The sequence below is a fragment of the Erpetoichthys calabaricus genome, chromosome 3, assembly GCF_900747795.2.
Source record: "Erpetoichthys calabaricus chromosome 3, fErpCal1.3, whole genome shotgun sequence".
Lineage (NCBI taxonomy): Eukaryota > Metazoa > Chordata > Cladistia > Polypteriformes > Polypteridae > Erpetoichthys > Erpetoichthys calabaricus.
In genome coordinates this window covers 270,759,531-270,780,277 of record NC_041396.2, presented here as the reverse complement: position 1 = coordinate 270,780,277, position 20,747 = coordinate 270,759,531, and the positions used below count along the sequence as shown (strand labels likewise).

At 36.9% G+C, this 20,747-nt stretch overlaps 1 protein-coding gene across 5 annotated transcripts in view; it reads right to left on the bottom strand.

The window, feature by feature from the left end:
- Window positions 1–9,506: 9,506 nt before the first annotated feature.
- Window positions 9,507–20,747, bottom strand: part of gigyf1a (GRB10 interacting GYF protein 1a) — a 150,901-nt gene continuing 139,660 nt past the window's right edge. For all 5 annotated transcript variants that reach the window (XM_051925119.1, XM_051925122.1, XM_051925120.1 and 2 more), the window contains 2 exons: window positions 19,879–20,747; window positions 9,507–14,733 (listed from right to left, as the gene is read on the bottom strand). The exon at window positions 19,879–20,747 is cut by the window's right edge and continues 2,069 nt beyond it. The gene's annotated coding sequence lies outside the window, so the exon portion shown is untranslated. The remainder of the gene's footprint in view (window positions 14,734–19,878) is intronic.

Here is a 20,747-nt window from a genome sequence, read left to right as displayed (position 1 = left end):
GCTCAAAAAAGCCAATTGTGGATTTGCGTATGACCCAAACATACATTATGAGTCTGACAAAACAGTACACATTGGATCCATTGATGTTCACTGTGACTATTGTCAGGCTCAGAAGTGGAAATGCGAGTCTCCTGGTTTGTGCTGTAATGGTGGTAAAGTCTCTCTCACTCCTTTACGTAAGCTTCCTGGCCTTCTTGAGAGCCTGGTAAATGGCGAACATCCTCAAAGTGAGCATTTCTTGAACAATATTCGAAAGTACAACAGCGCATTTCAAATGACGTCATTTGGTGCTAAACAAATCGTTGAGGGAAATTTTATGCCTTCATTTAAAGTTCAGGGACAAGTGTATCACTTGATTGGCAGTCTTTTACCTATGCCGAGAGAGGAACACAAATTTTTGCAAATTTATTTTGTCGGGGATGATGAAAAGGAAGCACAAATCCGCTGCGCTAATTTTTCTGGACTTAACATACCCCTGGTCAAGCAATTACAAAAAATGCTCCATGACTGTAACACTTACATCTAGGACTTCCACTCCACAATGGACAGTATTTCAGATGATGACAAACACTTCAAAGTTGTCATTCACGCAGACAAAAAACCATTACATGCACACAAAGGTAGATTAAATAAACCCACAGTTCATCAAGTTGGTGTTGTCATCGTTGGGCAAACGTTCAACAGTAGAGATATTGTCTTGAAAACCAGAGACAATAAACTACAACGCATTAAGGAAACCCACAGATCCTATGATGCACTTCAATATCCTCTCATGTTCTGCTATGGTGAAGACGGCTATTCTGTGTCTATACCTCAAGTTCATGCTACCAGTAAGTTACCTATGAACAAAACCGTCTCTGCAGCAAACTTCTATTCATACCGCCTTATGATCAGACAACATCATGATAATACTATCCTTTTCTTCCGAACTTTATTAAATCAGTTTTTAGTTGATATGTATGCAAAAATTGAATCCGAACGACTCAATTATATCAGACTAAATCAGAAAAAACTACGAGCTGAAAATTACGTTCACTTAAAAGATGCTATTGACAAAAAAGACACTGATTTAATAGAACTTGGTCAAGCTGTGATATTACCATCTTCCTTCACTGGAGGACCTCGCTATATGCACGAGCGTACACAAGACGCAATGACATACGTACGTCATTATGGCCGCCCTGACTTATTCATCACATTTACTTGCAATCCTAAATGGCCTGAGATCACTGACATTCTCCTTCCACGTCAAAAACCTCACGATCGCCACGACCTTATCAGTCGTGTATTTCATCTCAAGATTCGCAAAATCATAGACTTGCTCACGAAGAGTAACATTTTTGGCTGTACAAATTGCTACATGTACACCATAGAGTGGCAAAAGCGAGGTATTCCCCATGCACACATTCTATTGTGGTTAAAAGATAGGATTAAACCTGCTCTCATCGATGAAGTCATCCGTGCGGAAATTCCTGATCCACAGACTGACCCTGCCCTACACAAAATAGTAAAATCCACCATGATTCACGGCCCACGTGGACCTCATAATATCAACTCACCCTGCATGATCAACAGAATATGCACTAAGAAGTACCCGCGTCCGTTCATCTCTCTGACCGGAGAAGATGGTTACCCTCAGTACCGCCGGCGCGCACCTGCTGATGGAGGTCATACAATTAACATCAAAGGAGTAGATATCGACAACAGATGGGTGGTCCCTTATAGTCCTGTGCTGTCCCGCTTCTTCAATGCTCACATCAATGTCGAATTTTGTACTTCAGTAAAATCAATCAAATACATCTGCAAGTATGTTAACAAGGGAAGTGACCAGGCAGTATTTACAATACAAAATGAAAATGACGAAGTATCTCGATACGAAGCTGGTCGTTACATTAGTAGCTCTGAAGCAGCCTGGCGCATTTTCTGTTTTCCCATTCACGAACGTTACCCTCCGGTCGTTCATCTTGCTGTGCATCTTGAGAACGGACAAAGAATTTATTTCACAGAAGCCAACGTTGCCGATAAAGTACACAATCCACCACAAACCACCCTTTTAGCATTCTTTGACCTTTGTAAACACGATGATTTTGCAAAACAACTTCATTATAATGAAATTCCAGCATATTATGTGTGGGCAAACAACATGTTTCGTCGAAGAAAACAAGGCAACCCTGTATCAGGACATTCGGGAGTGAAAAAGCATAATGTGCTGGGACGGGTCTACACTGTACACCCGAATAACTCTGAATGCTACCATCTTCGACTGCTGCTCAACAAAATCACAGGTCCCACATCTTTCAAATCTCTCAGAACAGTTGATGGTGTCCTACATCCGACCTATAAGTCAGCCTGCAGGGCACTCGGTTTATTACATGACGATATCAACTGGGACGAGACTCTACAGGAAGCTGCTCTGTCTCGCTCACCTCAAAAGATCCGTGAACTGTTTGCTGTCATGTTGGTGTTCTGCCAAATGGAAAACCCCTTAAACCTATGGGAAAAACATAAAGACAGCATAGCAGATGATATTAGGAGACAGACTGAAAAAGATCATATACGAACAGAAGTCCACCAGTGGTTAAATTTGATCTATAACAACTGTCTACAGTTGCTTCAAAACTACGTAATTGGTATTGGAGGTCAATCTCTTCATCATTACGGTTTGCCTTCACCTTTAACACAACTGGTAGAACTTACGTCAAATCCCGAGTACTTGAAAGAGACATCTTACAACACCTCGCAATTGGCCAATATAGTCACAAATAACGAGCGTTTGCTAAATAGTGACCAAAAGTCAGTTTATGACCAAATCATGAGCAGCGTTGCGTCAGCCACTGGCACAGTGTTTTTCCTTGATGCTCCAGGAGGAACTGGTAAGACATTCCTAATAAACCTTCTCCTTGCAAAAATCCGAGCAAAACGTAACATTGCCATAGCTGTGGCTTCTTCTGGCATTGCTGCAACTCTTCTAGAGGGTGGCAGAACTGCTCATTCAGCTTTCAAGCTGCCTCTAAACCTCAACCATACTGAATCCCCCATGTGTAACATATCAAAGCAAAGCAACATGGCTGAAGTGCTGCGACATTGTCAGCTTATTGTCTGGGATGAATGCACTATGGCACACAGAGCAGGTATTGAGGCTTTAGATAGGACCCTCCAAGACATCCGAAACACCAACAAACTTATGGGAGGCTTGACAGTCTTACTGGCTGGAGACTTCCGCCAAACCCTACCAGTCGTGCCCAGAGGAACACGCGCTGATGAAGTTAAAGCATCTCTGAAATCTTCATACTTATGGCCACAAATCAATGTTGTTACTTTAAAAATAAACATGAGAGTTCATTTGAAAGGCGACAAAAAAGCAGAGGAGTTCTCTGCTCTTCTGATGAGTATAGGTGATGGCACCTTCATACAAGAAAATCGTAAAATAAATATTCCTACAAATCTCTGTCTCATCGTCAATACCTTACAAAGCCTTCTTCAAAATGTTTACCCCGATCTACGAAATCTCCACCAAAATAACGTGTCATGGTTAAGAGAGAGAGCTATCCTGACACCAAAAAATGACATGACTACGACTATAAACCACATTTTACTTCAAGAACTACCTTCACAACCAAAAACATATCAATCTGTTGATTCAGTTGTAGAAGTAGAAGACGCGGTGCATTATCCGATAGAGTTTCTCAACACTCTAAATCCTCCAGGCACTCCTGAGCATAATCTCATTTTGAAGGTCGGTGCACCAATCATGTTACTGAGAAACTTACAGCCACCAAAACTTTGTAACGGCACGAGACTTCAGGTCACATCTCTACAAAACAACCTGATTGAAGCAACTATTTTTACTGGCAGTGCCTCGGGTGACACAGTTTTTATTCCTCGCATCCCGGTTATACCTTCTAATCTCCCATTTCAATTCAAACGCATTCAATTTCCAGTAAGGCTCTGCTTCGCAATGACAATTAATAAGTCTCAAGGACAAACACTACAAAAGGTTGGCATTGATTTGAGGCAGGATTGCTTTTCACATGGCCAACTGTATGTTGCATGCTCAAGAGTAAGCTCAGCACACAGCTTGGTCATATTACAACCAGAGGGACGAACTGACAACATCGTGTACAAAGAGATCCTTAACAAATAATTATTTGTATATTTTCCCTCAGTTTAAAAATGTTTACTTTTTTCTTAATTTAATTATTCAGCCAGTATTTCTCCGCTGCAAAGCGCGGGTATTTTGCTAGTATGTATATATATAATGTATATATATATATATATATATGACAGCAACACTCATAACAATGACAACAATTACATATATATATATATATATATATATATATATATATATATATATATATATATATGTGTGTCAATCTATCTATGTATGTATGTCTAGATATATATATATATATAGATATGTATATATGTGTATATATATGTAGATGTGTATATATGTAGATATGTAAATATTTATGTATATATATGTGTCTGTGTGTGTATATGTATGTGTGTATATATATATATATATATATATATATATAATATATATATATATATATATATATATATATATATATATATATGTGTGTGTGTGTGTGTGTGTGTATGTATATGTGTGTGTTTATGTATGTCTGTATATATATGTTGATATGTGTATATATATATATATATATGTATATATATGTGGATGTGTATATGTATATATATGTAGATATGTGTATATGTAGATATGTATATATATGTATATGTATATATATGTTTATGTGTGTATTATATATATATATATATATATATATATATATATATATATAAAAAAGACAGCAACACTTATAACAATGACAACACAATTACATTGACAATCATGTTACGTTATTTTTAAAATGTTTCCTTTTTTTTTTCATAACCTCTTTAACACACTACTTCTCCGCTGCGAAGCGCGGGTATTTTGCTAGTGTATATATATATATATATATATATATATATTATATATATATATATATATACACACACATACATACATATACACACATTCATCCAGTTTCAATAACATAGAAATCAATATAAACAACATTAACATCATTATCATATGAGAATATGAAGTAATATATAAGAAGCACATTTCATATAAATATAAATTATTAAACAGTAAAATCTTCTTCTGTAATTTGCTACCGTGGCTATTTGTTTGTCTGTCCAGGATTTTAAATCACCTGTAGCTCGCAAACCGTTTCACCTATTGACTTGAAATCTGGTACACATATAGTACGTCACGTCTACTATCCGCTTTATGGGTGATGATTGTATTACTCTTTTTATCTTTATTTTATTTTATTGTAGAATCAACTCCTATCTGCGCACACCAGGGCGGCCGTGGGCGGATGCGTATGGTGTATTCACTCCATGTTATCGTGCATTGCGCTGTCAGTGGTATTTTGATAAAAGAATTTGAACAACATATAAGAAGCGTATAAATTATTAAACAGTAAAACATTAACATTTAAGAAGTAAAGTTACATTAAGTACTACTGCAGTGCCTTCGGGTATACCTCATTTTTTGTTTGCCCATTACATGCTTAAATGTATACATTTTTTGGTGTACCTACCCGAGAACACGCGACATATAACCGAGCGTGGGAGAAGCATGGATTTTAAACACGCGTTGAGTTCATCTGCTGGTCTCCCTTGTGGAATAACTGGTAATGTTTGACTAAAATCTACAGCGAGCAAAACGACATTACCTCCTTTTTTTTTTTTGTTTACGATCTCAGAGATCTTGCTTTTTTCGGTTCAAGGCTTCATAAGCTCTTTTATGTTGTATGGTGTACTTATCCCAAACCATCATCTTTGAATGTTGCAAGACTTTCGCCTTGTATGTAGATCGGGGTAATTACATTCATTGCATTCCTAGTCTGAATCACAATCTGATTGTATGGGTGGTTACCTGGCACTGTAGGGTTGCCACCCGTCCTTTAAAATACGGAATCGTGCCGCATTTGAGAATGAAATTGCACGTCCCGTTTTGAATCAATACGGGACGGGATTTGTCCCGTATTTTTTTTATCATTTTTTTTAAAGCAGCGTCTCATGCAAATCATCCCACACGCATTTTATGAAGATACCTCCTTTCCTACTTTTGATTGGGTAATACTTGATGTCATCGTTAGTTTGATTGGTCTTTTTAACTGTCCAGTGAGGAGGGCGGGTCTTTTAAGTAGAGTCTGCAAACTGTTGGCACTGAGATGTGGCACCCGCTGCAGTATGCGTCCCTTATTTTTTTGTATTAAAAGTGGTAACCCTACCTGGCAGGTAACACTTATGTTTGGTCATGAAGTCGTCTAAAATCCGCCACGTGCCCTCTTTTAATTGCGAGAAGCAGATATATATATAGCCAAATTCTCGCGCTTCGTTGCGGCGAAGTACTGCTTTTAATTTTTTAAGAAGAAAAGAAAACCTTTTTAAACGGATCGAAAATATACTAATAACAATTTGTTAAGGATCTGTTTTTTGTGAACCTCGCTTTTCACAGCTGTCGCGCTACGGCGTGTTTCGTTTATTTGACAGTATGTAGATCGTGGTAATTACATTCATGGCATTCGTTTTCTGAATCACAATCTGACTGTATGGGTGGTTACCTGCCAGGTTACGCTTGTGGTTGGTCAGGAAGTTGCCTTACATCCGCCACGTGCCCTCTTTCTGTTCCCAGAAGCTGATCATAGAATGGTTTTAATAGTTTACTTTCAAATAATGCAAAGAGTATGCGACACGTGTTTCTCCCTAATTCTGGGCTCATCAGGCATACACACTCACTGCATCCCCTCTCGTGAATCGAATCTCTATCGTCAGCGCCAGAGTTGAAGCCCCTAACGTTGCGGTCAGCAAGTCGGCTAACATCCGCCATGTGCCATCTTTCAGTTGCGAGAAGCAGATCATAGAATGGTTGAAACTGTTGCCCCTAACGTTGTGCCACGGCGTGTGGTTCGTTTATACCTCTTGTCTTCTCATTAAACTTTTATCTCGCGAATATGTTATTGCAATCCGCAGCGGGAGCGTTTCTATAAACTTAATTTAAACTTACGTTTTACACCGTGCTTTGTTTCCCTTATGAACATGCTTGTATGCTTCACTCGCTCCCTTCTCAATTGTTTAATGAATTTTTTGTTCTTCGCTGTTTGCGGCTCTTACTTCATTTCTCCCTACTGCGTTCTTTTATCTCGCGAATATGTTATTGCAATCCTTAACGGGAGCGTTTCAATAAACTTAATTTAAACTTACGTTTTACACGGTGCTTTGTTTCCCTTATGAAGATGCTTGTATGCTTCACTCGCTCCCTTCTCAATTGTTTAATGAATTTTTTGTTCTTCGCTGTTTGCGGCTCTTACTTCATTTCTCCCTACTGCATTCACAGTCTTTTCACGTGATTACGTGGGAGGCGTGATGACGTGACACTCAACTCCGCCTCCCACGGCCATCAAGCTGCCGTCCATTACAGTATATTGTCAAAAAAGAGGTTCCAGTTATGACCATTACGCGTTGAATTTCGAAATGAAACCTGCCTAACTTTTTTAAGTAAGCTATAAGGAATCAGCCTGCCAAATTTTAGCCTTCCACCTACACGGGAAGTTGGACAATTAGTGATGAGTGAGTCAGTCAGTCAGTGAGGGCTTTGCCTTTTATTAATTAGTATAGATTGTGGTGTACAGCTAGGACGCCACCACACAGGAAGGGCTGGGGGTGGTACAATATCCAGAGCATTGCCTCCTCCATAGTGATAGATGACAGCCCCCCAGAGTTGCAGCTTTGCCTTGGAGTCCATGGGTGTTGGAGTGTGATACAGCCCTGTTGGGTTCTGTAGGCACCACCAGGGGCTGCTGCTGAGCCCTTATGGGCAGCTCCTCCGCCACACCCAGAAATGCTGCCAGAAGTGGAACGACGAGCACCTGGAGCACTTCCATGTGCCTCACAAAAGGAGCCAGCGGCCACTATTCCGCGAGCGACTTGGGTGGGAGAAGACAAAGGTTGCCAGGAGAAGTGGAGGAAAGAAGAAGAGGAAGAGAAAGAAGTGCTGTGCTTGGTCACTGTGTTGCATTTTTTGTTGCCTTGTAAAAATCATTGCCCAATCTGCTTTGCCCATGCATGATGTCACGACCTGATTCAATCAAATATACACCCTGCATGCATTTAAAAAACAAAACTTGCAGTATTTTAATTTGAGGGGCATATTAGCAATGAGCATATTGTGAGTATTGGCAATGGCAATACACCACATGGCAAATTATTAATGCATAAATACCAATGTGCAAGCTACAAGTCAAAATAAGCCATAAAAGAAGTCCTCTAGCAGAAAACATTTTACAGGGTTTCAAAACAAAAGATTTATTGCAATTTACAAGGTGTTTATCTTCTTAATGAAACAGAAAAGTATTGCCAAAAACTGACTGGAAACAAAAAGACACCCCCCACTGCTACTTCATTACATGGCCAATGTGTGCTCCAAGATTGTCACTCTGCCAGCACAATGAGATGTGTATGTGTGTGTATATCTTTGTGCTCATACAGTATATGTATATACACATATACTCGCACTATAAAAATTTGTTGTATTTTGTTTGTGGTTATCATTCTGTCCACCTCTTTTGATGTTCAAGGTATGGTGGCGCAGTAGTTGGCACTGCTGCCTCACAGTTCACGTCACATTTTCGGTCACAATAATCAGTCCAGCATAGTTGGCAGACTCTTTCCTAGCCCTCAGGGAAACTTAACTGCAGTACTGTATTTCAATTAAAACCATTAATGTTTCACCTTTATCCCTCACTTACTTCAATACACTTCATAGAGATAAATTTCCCAAACATATCTGTGATCATCATGTTTGCTCATTACCTTACAGTAGTATAGTAATCAAGCAGCTCTTACCTTTGTTTCATCTTTCAAGATCCCTTTATTCTTTACTTGCTAAACTTCAGTTATGAGTTTTTTTTTTGAAAAGCATATCTTGCTTGCCTCACATGCAGAGAAAATATGTGCATTTCTTGCACAACTTGCAGCATCTTTCAGTTAGCCTCAAATAATTTCAGCTGGCTTCAATTAAAGACAAAATTAGGTATGGGAGTTTACTATCTGCTTCCTTACAAGGAAATTTCATTTCTGTTGATTTGAAACATACAAATGAATAATTTTTTTAACCTTTTCCAGTACTGTTGAAAAGATAATTAAATACTCTTTTGTCAAAAAATGCAAAGAGAAACCTTTTTGTGGTGTGTATGTACTTTTCATACTATTGTAATCTTATACAGCTGAAGATACTGGCACAGAGTTGGGCACTATGCTGAATAAGAATAAATTGAGGTGAACTGATATTAAATTTTATTGCCATCTACATTCCTAGAGGCTTTATCAAGACTATGCATTGAACATATAAATTAAAGTTTGAGTAATTTGTGTGGAACAGTGCTTTTATACATCATGAAATGTAAAACAAAGAAAACACTACAACGAGTTAACTTATTTTCACTTCCTTTTGATTTATTTATTTTTTTGTTGATCATGACAAAGGGGATGTGGGAACTATTTACATTTTTTTTCACTTGTATTAACAATTTCCAAAACATTCACAATGTTAAACAGCAGTGGAACAGTGGCTTGTGAAAAGGTAGAAAATCATTTATCTATTTCAAATTTAAGCACCAAACCTTAGGGGTTATTAGAGGATGGGGAAGTGTGTTGAATCCTTTGGTTCTCCCTGAAATACTCAATGGACACCCTGCTGTACAACTAAACAAAACAGAGGGTGAAATAATAAAGTATCAATTTTCACATCAATGTGAAGTACTTTGCAATGAGCACTATTCAAGATGACCTGTATCACAGATATCAAAAAGTAACAAAAAGGTCAGCCTTCATTGCCACAAATGTAGGCTGCATACAAAGGTTCCATCTTAAAGTGTGTAGAATATCGTCACGCTCCCATCCAAAAAGAATTACAAAATAAAATAAAATAAAAAAAAAAAAAAAAGCAGCAAGACAATTTTGTGAAAACGTTCTGCATTCAGTGTGGTCTTAACTGTAAATAATCATCATTGCATACAAATTAATACATTCATCGACTAAGGAATTATGATCCATTTATTTTTGTATTTTTATACAAACCTAGGATTAAACCTAGAATTAATGTTTTTCCTCGTCAAAGCCAATTTTTCTTTATGAAATTAAAGGAACATTGAGTCAAATTGTTGCATGCCAGACAAATGCTCTACAAAGTTGCGTGAAACGCAATAAGATGTAAGCAGGAGAACAAAAAAAATCTAAATATCTGGATGAAGAATGTAACCGCAAAACTACAATAAACTGTGTTACCGAGACAAATTTCTGAAATGGTTAAATGAGACCACCTGTAATATTAGGATGTAAAAAGGCCTTAAATGAGTAGTGCCCATTGAATACAGTAGACAATTAAGCAATGTAAAATCTACAAGGGAGAACAAAGTATTCTGATGTGCACAGATGGATGCATAAAAGTTGTTTTACAAATACAACTGTGCAGATTTCTAAGAATAAATTATTAACAAAGTACTGTAAGCACATGGAAATTAAAAATAAAATGCTTCTGTTACTCTAATCTTAACGAATAGTTTAAACTTATATGCAAAGTTGGAGAAAAGTTAAATAGCTTGATGGTCCACAAGAGCACACTAGGTGTGCACATAAGGTCATTTCAAAACAAAAGTCACCCATTACTTTAAAAAAAAAAAATTAAGAACAGTTTGATTTTTGGATGTCCAGTAAAATGCAGTTAGAAAAACAGCTTATAACCTAACTATATTCATATAACAATGATATTAAACCATACTTTTGTCTAAGCCTTTAGATTTCAGAAAAAGACAAAGTCACAGTCCAGCTTTATCTCAAGCTGCTAGGATCACAGTGAATATATTTGCATATTTAATATTGACTTACAACACTATTGGTACAAAAACACATAAGGACCTTTAATATTTCAAATAAAAGCATATCAAAAGGTTCTGAGTGCATATGTTACCACAATATTAAGAAAACAGAAAATGAAAACCTAAATCTCCCAACAGATCATTTAATTCTGTCGACATTAAATAAAGAACTTAAGTACTTGAAGCTCGTCTCCTCAGTTACACTGCCAGACACCTAACTGAGATGGTAGTTGAATCTACAAATGTCCAGCTATTCAACTAAGGTGCTGAGAAGATATTTCAGAATTGAATCACTAGCAGTTTTGTACAAGTGGTGAATTACCCGTTAAAAGACTTTATAGGTAGACAAGCCACTTACTGGACAAAGATCTCTCAAAATTAAGGACGCAAAAATCATCAAAATGTCAGAAAACAGCTATGAAAACAATACATTTACTGTCAGCAGATTTCCTTAAATGACTAAAATGTAAGCAAGTGATGTGAGCGAATATTACTGCAATATAACATGCATGTAATCTTATAAGCCAGCATGGTACCATCAACTTACATATTACATATACTTTAACCAATAGCATCCATTAATAAAAGGGGAAAAATAAAACTGCTGAAATTGTCACATTTTAAATTATATGGGACACAGCACCAAAAATAAGCTTTGTTAACAAAAGAAAAAAAAAAACGTTTAGCATTTTGTCTAGTGCGTGGGGCCTGCTAATTAATATTCCTGCTTTAAACAAATATGTGCAATGAGAAAAAATAAGCTGCCCGAGGATAACATTATAACATAATGGCCTTTTCAACAAATGCAAACTAAAAATACCATTGAGTGATTCTTAAAAATCTTCTGGACCATCACCAAGAGAGTCACTGGAGCCTTTTTTATACTTCCATCCTTTATCCAGATTTTGAAAATGATACACTGCTGAAAGGTTCCAAGCTTGACAGAAAGTGTGTGTGTTTGCAGTTTGGGGAGTGGGGTTTGGGATAGCCAGCAAAACAATACAGCGGTCGGCATATTTGATGTCAAAAACTCCTGAAAGACGACACTATGCTTCCTTATTCCATACTTGTAGTAATAACACTTCATTTTCACAAACCTACATGTGGCTATGTCAACACCTTCATGTACTCTTAATAAAAGACTGTAAAAATCTGCATTCCAAAGAACAACTCTCCATTATCTCAAGCCACCGGAGAAGAATATTATTTTCAAGAAATAAGGCAATCTTACCGTAATACTTTGAGCATAAACTGTACAAGTTGCTTAAACAATCTAGTCAACACTGACTTTTAATTAAAAAAAAAAAAAAAAGTATACACGTACGTACACATATTAATATAAACATTTATAGCTATCAGAGCCACTCTCTTGCAGTTAAAACTTTCAGAGTAGCAGTAGTGTTTTAACTAAAATGGATCAACTGTCTTTACAGAAAAAGTCACTCTACATACTTAACATTAAGGGAGGTTATCTGTAAACTTTACTCATCCAAAGTACAAACTTTAATGCTTTTTGCAAAACAAGCTAAACTGGACTTGAATTCCAAATTGTCCCCAAGTACAAAGGAATAACCAGGAACAGCAACAAGGGAGAAACATGAAAAGGCACTAATGTAGCTGAATGCCAGCACAGGTACACAGATTTGTAACTACTTGCTCCATGGAGATGGGGGGTGGGTGTCTGGGGGTAGGGGGGGCTGGGGTTGGTGGGAGATGTTTGGTACGGGATTGGGGGGTACAAAAAAAAAAAATTAAGCTTGTAACTTGAGTGTCTGAAACCGTGAAACTTTACAGGAGTTCACATGAAAAAATTCTTTAAAGTCGTTACTTAAGATACCTAAGAAGGTTAAAACGGCCCTGCGGATTTTAGCTAGCTGGTTGGTGCATTGGTAAAAAGACAAACCAAACATCAACAGATGAAAAGAAAAACACATTTATAATCTTCTTACCTTTCTAGCACACAATATCCAGCAACAAACAGGTATACCACCCCATTTTATAAGGAATGAAAATTCACATTATTCACAAATTCTTGGTTACGCTTCAAAAGAACAATTCAAAAACAATTTAAATATATTGACTGGGTTTCATTACACACTAGAGACATTAAACCAGCAAATAACAGAAAAAAACCCTCTATTAACCCCATTTCTTATTAAAGAAAAGTAATAATGTCCCTGCCTGCATTATGTTTAAACCTTTTCACAAGCACAAAACTAGGTAGGCAACTGTTACCTTCACAGGAAAGTGGCAAACTTCAAAGCACACTGGGGTGCAATTAACATAAATCAATTCAAAATATTGAATATATGTGGCCAATAATGTCATCAGTAAAAAGATAACTTATGAACAAAAAGAAAAGCAGTGCCAAAAAGATGGACTGAAGGCAAACTAAGTATCAGGAGGCCTTAGTGAAAATTAATGCCAATACATTGTATAGGGGTACCAGAATTCACTAGAAGCAGTTATGAGTATTAAGAGTTAAGCAGTAAAAGGAAATGTTTAAGTGGTGGGACTCAAATGAAAAAAGTCAATGTCTATCCACTGTTCCTGCTCAGGGAAGAGCTGCCTACTAGCTACTGTCACGTACCATCAGCTGCAAAATTGAGCAGCTTAAATAAAACAGCCAATGGCACAAACCTCTTAAAAAAATAAATGCAAAGTGGAACAGAGTCACCAGAGCAAGCTTTTAATGAGACAATACAAGATTCAGAGATAAGGGTCAGACCATGAGAGGTCTCATGGGATAGAGTTACCTTGCTTGTGTAGTAACTGGACATAACGGATGACTGCAAGAAAAATCAGGTGTTATGACAAGACCTTCAGATACTTCGCTACATACAGGCAACAAGCATTAAGCTCGCTTTGTTTTCTTTCTTTATTCAGCAATAATCATTAATCTTTTTTGGAGGAAGAGGTGGAAAGGATGTGCATTGGGATGGAATTCCAAATTCAAAAATCCAGTCAATTTTCACTTCTGTGTTTTCCTTTTTTAAAATCAAATTTTCCCCTTCAACAGAAGCCTTTTTTGTTGTCTTAAAAATGACTTTTTGCACCACAGGGTGTCTTTGTACAATTAAGGCCATGTGAACATAAAGAAATGATGGAATTACTCCTTTTCAACAAAAAGATTAATTATTTACAGTAGAAACATTTATACAATGTTCTGACTTTAAGTTCTGTTGTTTTATTTCCAGGCCACAGAAATCTCAAGCACTTGGCTCCCATATCCAAAAATCAACTGCTGGTTGTCCTACAGCTGAAAAGTTTGGCTGATGAGTCTATTGCTCTGTTTCTCTCCCATCTTGACATGGAGCCCCTTTATCATTCAGATACTGTTAAACGGAAGAAGCCAAGGAGATTAGGGCAGGACCTACAAATAGGTTCCTTATCGTGCAGTTATTAACTGTCATGAGGGAAACAGGTAGGGTCTGAGGTGCAAAAGCAACAAAAGAAAACAATTTCGTACCCTGATCCAGAAAATAATGTAAAATGGGATGGGGGTAAGTGGGCACAAAAAAAAAAATGAAGAAAAAAAAAAACACACAGAACATTGTGCATATTATAATTATCAACTTATTAATGTATGTTGTCCTTCAATCCACTGGCAATGCAAGGGAGGCAGATACAGACATATCTTACAGCCGCTGGATTCCGTGGCACTTTAAGTCACCTTATGATCTTTCAAGTCCCTGCAGGTTTAGTTTTTCAAAACTTGGGGGTGTGTCAAGGTCAGCTAAGCACAAAAAGAGGTGCTAACCCCTGAAGAGGCATGATCCTTGAAAGGCTGTAAAAATAGAAAAAAAAAAAAAAAAGTCACTGAGAGGTATGGATCTCAGATGAAGTACAGCATATCCAGATACAAGTCACATAATAAACAGTAAACAATTTAAAAGTTAACCTACATCAAATGAGGTGGGGAGAAAAGGGGAAGAAGAAAAAAAAACAACAACACACCACTGACTTTCACTTTAATTTTATCCTTTTATATACTCAAAAGCAACATGCACATTTACATTGTTTCAACGCTACCATTCAATTTCCACATTAGAAGTATATAATCATTTTATAATATTTTGATGTGCTCCATTTTTTCCAAAGTAAATTTTGTGGCAAGGAAAATATTAAAAGCAAGGAAGACAACTGTCAAGTATCACAGAATGTCAAATGACTGAAACCAGCTGTAATATTCACAGTAGTTGACAATTTGAAAAAGTTTTTAGTACACAGGAAATCTGACTAATGCTCAGAAACTGGACCTCAAGCATAATATCCAACACAGCACCTTGGTAAATCAGTACTCTGATGAACTTTGCTTTATTTATTTATAGTCTATAAAGTCTTAGTGACATTAGCTCATTCCATACAAGTAATATATTACGTTTGACCTTTTTAGAACTGATACTACTGAAATTCTGCAGTAATTTTCCTGCGGCCCTGCTTAGGATGAAGTGCAGTTAGAAAAAATTGATGGACGGGTATTTAAGCTTTTTTTATTCTTTGAGCTTGTCTGTCATAACCACTTAAATGTTTTGATGCATTCGTTATCAGTATTAATTGTTGCTAAGCACTTGGATTATCAGCAAGAGAATAGACTTACTTGTGTTGCTGCCACTTACAGGCAGCATAACAAACAACTGTAAAAGGCAAATGACTTATGCTTTTATTTAAAACGTGGACAGTACAATGGAGTTCAGCTTTGTCCAACTGCCATTATTTGTTTAGTAAACAGGGTAATCAATAGGTTTTATAATGGCCATTTAATTTTTTCCATCTATTTGAATTTGTCAAAACATATGCATTTTAAGATGCAATGGTATACAGTGATCCCTCGCTATATCGCGCTTCGCCTTTCGCGGCTTCACTCCATCGCGGATTTTATATGTAAGCATATTTAAATATATATCACGGATTTTTCGCTGCTTCGCGGGTTTCTGCGGACAATAGGTCTTTTAATTTCTGGTACATGCTTCCTCAGTTGGTTTGCCCAGTTGATTTCATACAAGGGACGCTATTGGCAGATGGCCGAGAAGCTACCCAGCTTACTTTCTCTCTCTCTCTCTCTCTCTCTCTTGCGCTGACGTAGGGGGGGTGTGAGCAGGGGGGCTGTGTGCAGCTGCTTCCTGAAGGACATGCTGCACGGAGCTTCGCATACTTAAAAGCTCAAAGGGCACGTATTGATTTTTTTTATCTGTCTCTCTCTATCTCTCTTCCTGCTCCTGACAGAGGGGGTGTGAGCTGCCGCCTTCAACAGCTTTGTACCAGCGGTGCTTCGCATACTTAAAAGCCAAAAAGCCGTATTGATTTTTTTTTTGACTGCTTGCTTTGCACCCCTTTGAAAAGGAAGATATGTTTGCATTCTTTTAACTGTGAGACAGAACTGTCATCTCTGTCTTGTCATGGAGCACAGTTTAAACTTTTGAAAAAGAGACAAATGTTTGTTTGCAGTGTTTGAATAACGTTCCTGTCTCTCTACAACCTCCTGTGTTTCTGCGCAAATCTGTGACCCAAGCATGACATTCTAAAAATAACCATATAAACATATGGTTTCTACTTAGCGGATTTTCCTATTTCGCGGGTGGCTCTGGAACGCAACCCCCGCGATGGAGGAGGGATTACTGTATTGGAAAATCATTTTTAGGAAACCTAAATGCTATGGTTAGTTAAGGCATACTAAAGTGAGAGTTTTTATGATCAACTCAGTTTAAGGCCAATTCTGAAACGTTACTGTTTTTAAACATACAAAAGAGGAAAACCTTTTTTTTGAACTCTTCTTTGTTTAGAGAACTGACTTGATCATGGCTGTGCATGTATTGCAAACACACTTTTGGAGACTCCTAAGATAAATGACAATTTCACCCATGTCTATTCATTGGCCATTAATCACTAGCCTGAAACAACCAAGGGGCAAAACTTACACAATAAGGATATACAGTGATCCCTCGCTATATCGCGCTTCGCCTTTCGCGGCTTCACTCCATCGCGGATTTTATATGTAAGCATATTTAAATATATATCGCGGATTTTTTGCTGGTTCGCGGATTTCTGCGGACAATTGGTCTTGCTTCCTCAGTTGGTTTGCCCAATTGATTTCATACAAGGGACGCTATTGGCAGATGGCTGAGAAGCTAGATTGCTTACTTTTCTCTCTCTCTTGCGTGGACTATCTGTGATCCTGATGTATGGGGATTGAGCAGGGGGGCTGTTCGCACACCTAGACGATACGGACGCTCATCTAAAAATGCTGAAAGATTATCTTCACGTTGCTATCTTTTGTGCAGCTGCTTCCTGAAACGACATGCTGCACAGTGCTTCGCATACTTAAAAGCTCGAAGGGCACGTATTGATTTTTGACTGAAAAACAAACTCTCTCTCTCTCCCTGCTCCTGACGGAGGGGGTGTGAGCTGCCGCCTTCAACAGCTTTGTGCCACGGTGCTTCGCATACTTAAAAGCCTATTGATTTGTTTGCTTTCTCTGTCTTTATGACAGTCACTGCTCCTGACACACACTCCTTTGAAGAGGAAGATATGTTTGCATTCTTTTAATTGTGAGACAGAACTGTCATCTCTGTCTTGTCATGGAGCACAGTTTAAACTTTTGAAAAAAGAGACAAATGTTTGTTTGCAGTGTTTGAATAACGTTCCTGTCTCTCTACAACCTCCTGTGTTTCTGTGCAAATCTGTGACCCAAGCATGACAATATAAAAATAACCATATGGTTTCTACTTCGCGGATTTTCTTATTTCGCGGGTAGCTCTGGAACGCAACCCCCGCGATGGAGAAGGGATTACTGTATTAGATGAAATATTTGACAAATACACTCATTTCTACTTCAATACTCTATGCCTGTACTTAGTGAAGAGGGCTATACAAAAATAAACTAAACTGTTGGATAAGCAACACAGTCAAGTCAGAATTGTCCATTTCAAACAGAAAACATAACTTAAGAGTTAATTAAAAGTAGAAAGTGACCAATGATTAATAAACTTAATAAATTGAATGAATAGCTGGATTAAAGTAAAATGAACATTAACTGCCACAGTGAAGGCAAGGAAAAAATTTTACAGATATCAGGAGCTGACCCTAATTCCACATGATAGAAAACATCTTTTAAGATACTGTATATTGTAACTGCAACTTTAATTGCATTACATAAGCTCAAGTACTACTTTTGATAATTAGTAATGAACAAACAACACGAAATTGGATTGTTGCGACTTCGGCGAAAACACAGAAAATATACAGGAACTTCACTGAAATGCACTAAAGCCAATTGGAAGGGGACAGATTGTGAGATGATTGTAATAGTTCAATAGTTTAAGTATCCCTGAGGGCTAGGGGAGCATCTGCCAACTATGCTGAATTGTTGCCAATAGTGTGACCTGAGCTGTGAGGCAGAAATGCTAACCATTGCTCCACCATGCATCAAACAACAAAACACATGGAATGATATCCACAAACAAAATAACAAATGGCTACATGGTTTTAATAATTTTTATTTTTTTTAAATTACATATTTATCATTGCACTTGCAGAATTCAATTATTCAAGGCACTGACTGACCATGTCACTCCAGCAACAAGTGCCAGAGCCACAGCTGGATCACCATAGGTTTGCCACGTACATGCGAAACAAACCTTAAGCCCTGTGAAATAGCAATAATAAAAATGAGAGATTTATTACTGTTTACAAGGTGTTTGTCTTTTTGATGAACAAATGTGTGAAGGATCTGTACAGATACTACTTAGCAGATGCAGCTGGCATGTTTGATTTGTTTCTGATCTAGTTCCTTTTCATTTTTATCTGCCATCAGGAAGATAGAATTACTATTTACAAGGGGTTTCTGTTATTAATTTATTATTGCTTATATTTGCTCATGCAAATGCCACAAAACACAATTTCAAAAAATATGTGAATACAGCTTTATGGCATTCGTTTTCTGAAATTCTATATCAGTCAAGAAATCTATACTTGAACTGTACTTTTATCGCCATCACAATAAGGCATTTTACTTGCATATTGCTGTTGGTATGAAGGGGTCCAGTAGTGTAACTTGACACACTTTTACTCAAAACTTCTTTGGCTAAAAATACATAATGCTAGTGTGTCAAAAAAGAGGATGCTCAGCATTGTTCATAATACTCATCAGTTTCATTTTCATTCTCTGTTTCTTAAGCTAAACTTCCCACTTGGAACAATTAAAGTACTACTACTCTATCCACCTATTGTTATATTAATGGGTTTAAACACTTCTGTGCACTTCATTTTTTGGGAAAGCTAATGTAACAGGCATACAAAGTGTACAACAAATGAAGGATTGTTTCAGACATTAAAATTGGGCTCTGAAAGCACTTAATATTATGAAAATGTATTTTTTTTTTTGTTAAAAATAGTGTAGATATCACAATGAAAAACAAATCTTAAGGCCAGAGAAAATTGTACCTTTTTTTACAAAATATAACCAGCTGTTTCACAACTTAGACTATGAGTGCTAGAAATATGCCATTAAGGGGTCAGAAGAAATACAATACCTTGTTTGGTCACAATAGAGATGCAGAAAGCATAGCATACATCTTAACTTACTATTTAATTTAAATAAATCATAAAAAAGCTAAATAAATATAATCAGACATCCAGTCATCTTAAAGAATGTTGATCACATTTATCATTTGATTTTTGTCACTGCTATTCTGTAGCATGTAATTCTCAATGATTCATTATTCATAGTTGTGTAATGTGGTTGTTTACAATAAACAGTAACTTTATTGCTAAGAAAAATTCTGTACGTGAATAGTAAACAAGAAACCAAAAATGCAACAGCTGTTTAAATATGTGTGTGCAAGACCATAACCCTAAATAATCTAAGAATTAAATTTTTGGGTAGCCATCATTCAATGACACAACTATTTCAAAAGAAAAACACACCACTTACCATTTTATGTCAGTGCCCCAATTTCACAGAAGTCATCAGAAAGTTAACACTATATCCAATATTTTGCATAATGAATGCCTCTTGATTTTTCATAGCAAATCTTTTTTTTTTTTCTCCGACAAAGGAGGGCGCAGACTAGGATTCAGCAGACAAAAAATCCAAAGGATATAGTGTGCATCTTTTCCTCTAAAGTATTTCTGTGTAGCAGAGCAGTGTAGTTTCATGCAGGAGTCATGTGTCCAAATTGTTAATAAATCCTTTTTTCCCATACAAGTTCTAAAACCCTTTCAAGTTCCATTGCTTATCTGCAGGATGAGGGTAAAGTTCAGTCCAGAGATTAAAGGCCACCTCTGTAACATTCATATTCATATGCCATTTGCAAAATGAGCTTCATCCAATGAGAAGACTCATGTAAGTCAAAAGACTGATTTACTGTGTATCACAAAAAGTGAAAGCAACCAACTGTTGAAATAGGACTCAAATCCATCCAAGATTCTTTACTTTTTCATATGTAACAGTTATGAAGCAGCTGTCAACTTTGTTGTATCTTCATAAAAAAGGTGTTGGAAAATTAAGAGAATACAAAAAAAAGAAAAAAAAAAAAAAGCCCCTTTGACAAAATGTAGCTTTTGACAGTTTAAGAGCATCCATTGTCTTGGCAGAAAAAAGAAAATTCAACCAAACTAAACAATTGCCTGTCTTTGAGTAGACTTGTAATATATATATATACACACACATATATATATATTTCTTTTCAGTCTTTAATTTTTTTTTCATTTTGATTTATTTGTATAATAACACCGTAAAAAAGTTTTTTCTTCTTTTAAAGCAAAAACATCAAATAAAATAACTTCCCCCACCCCTCTCTG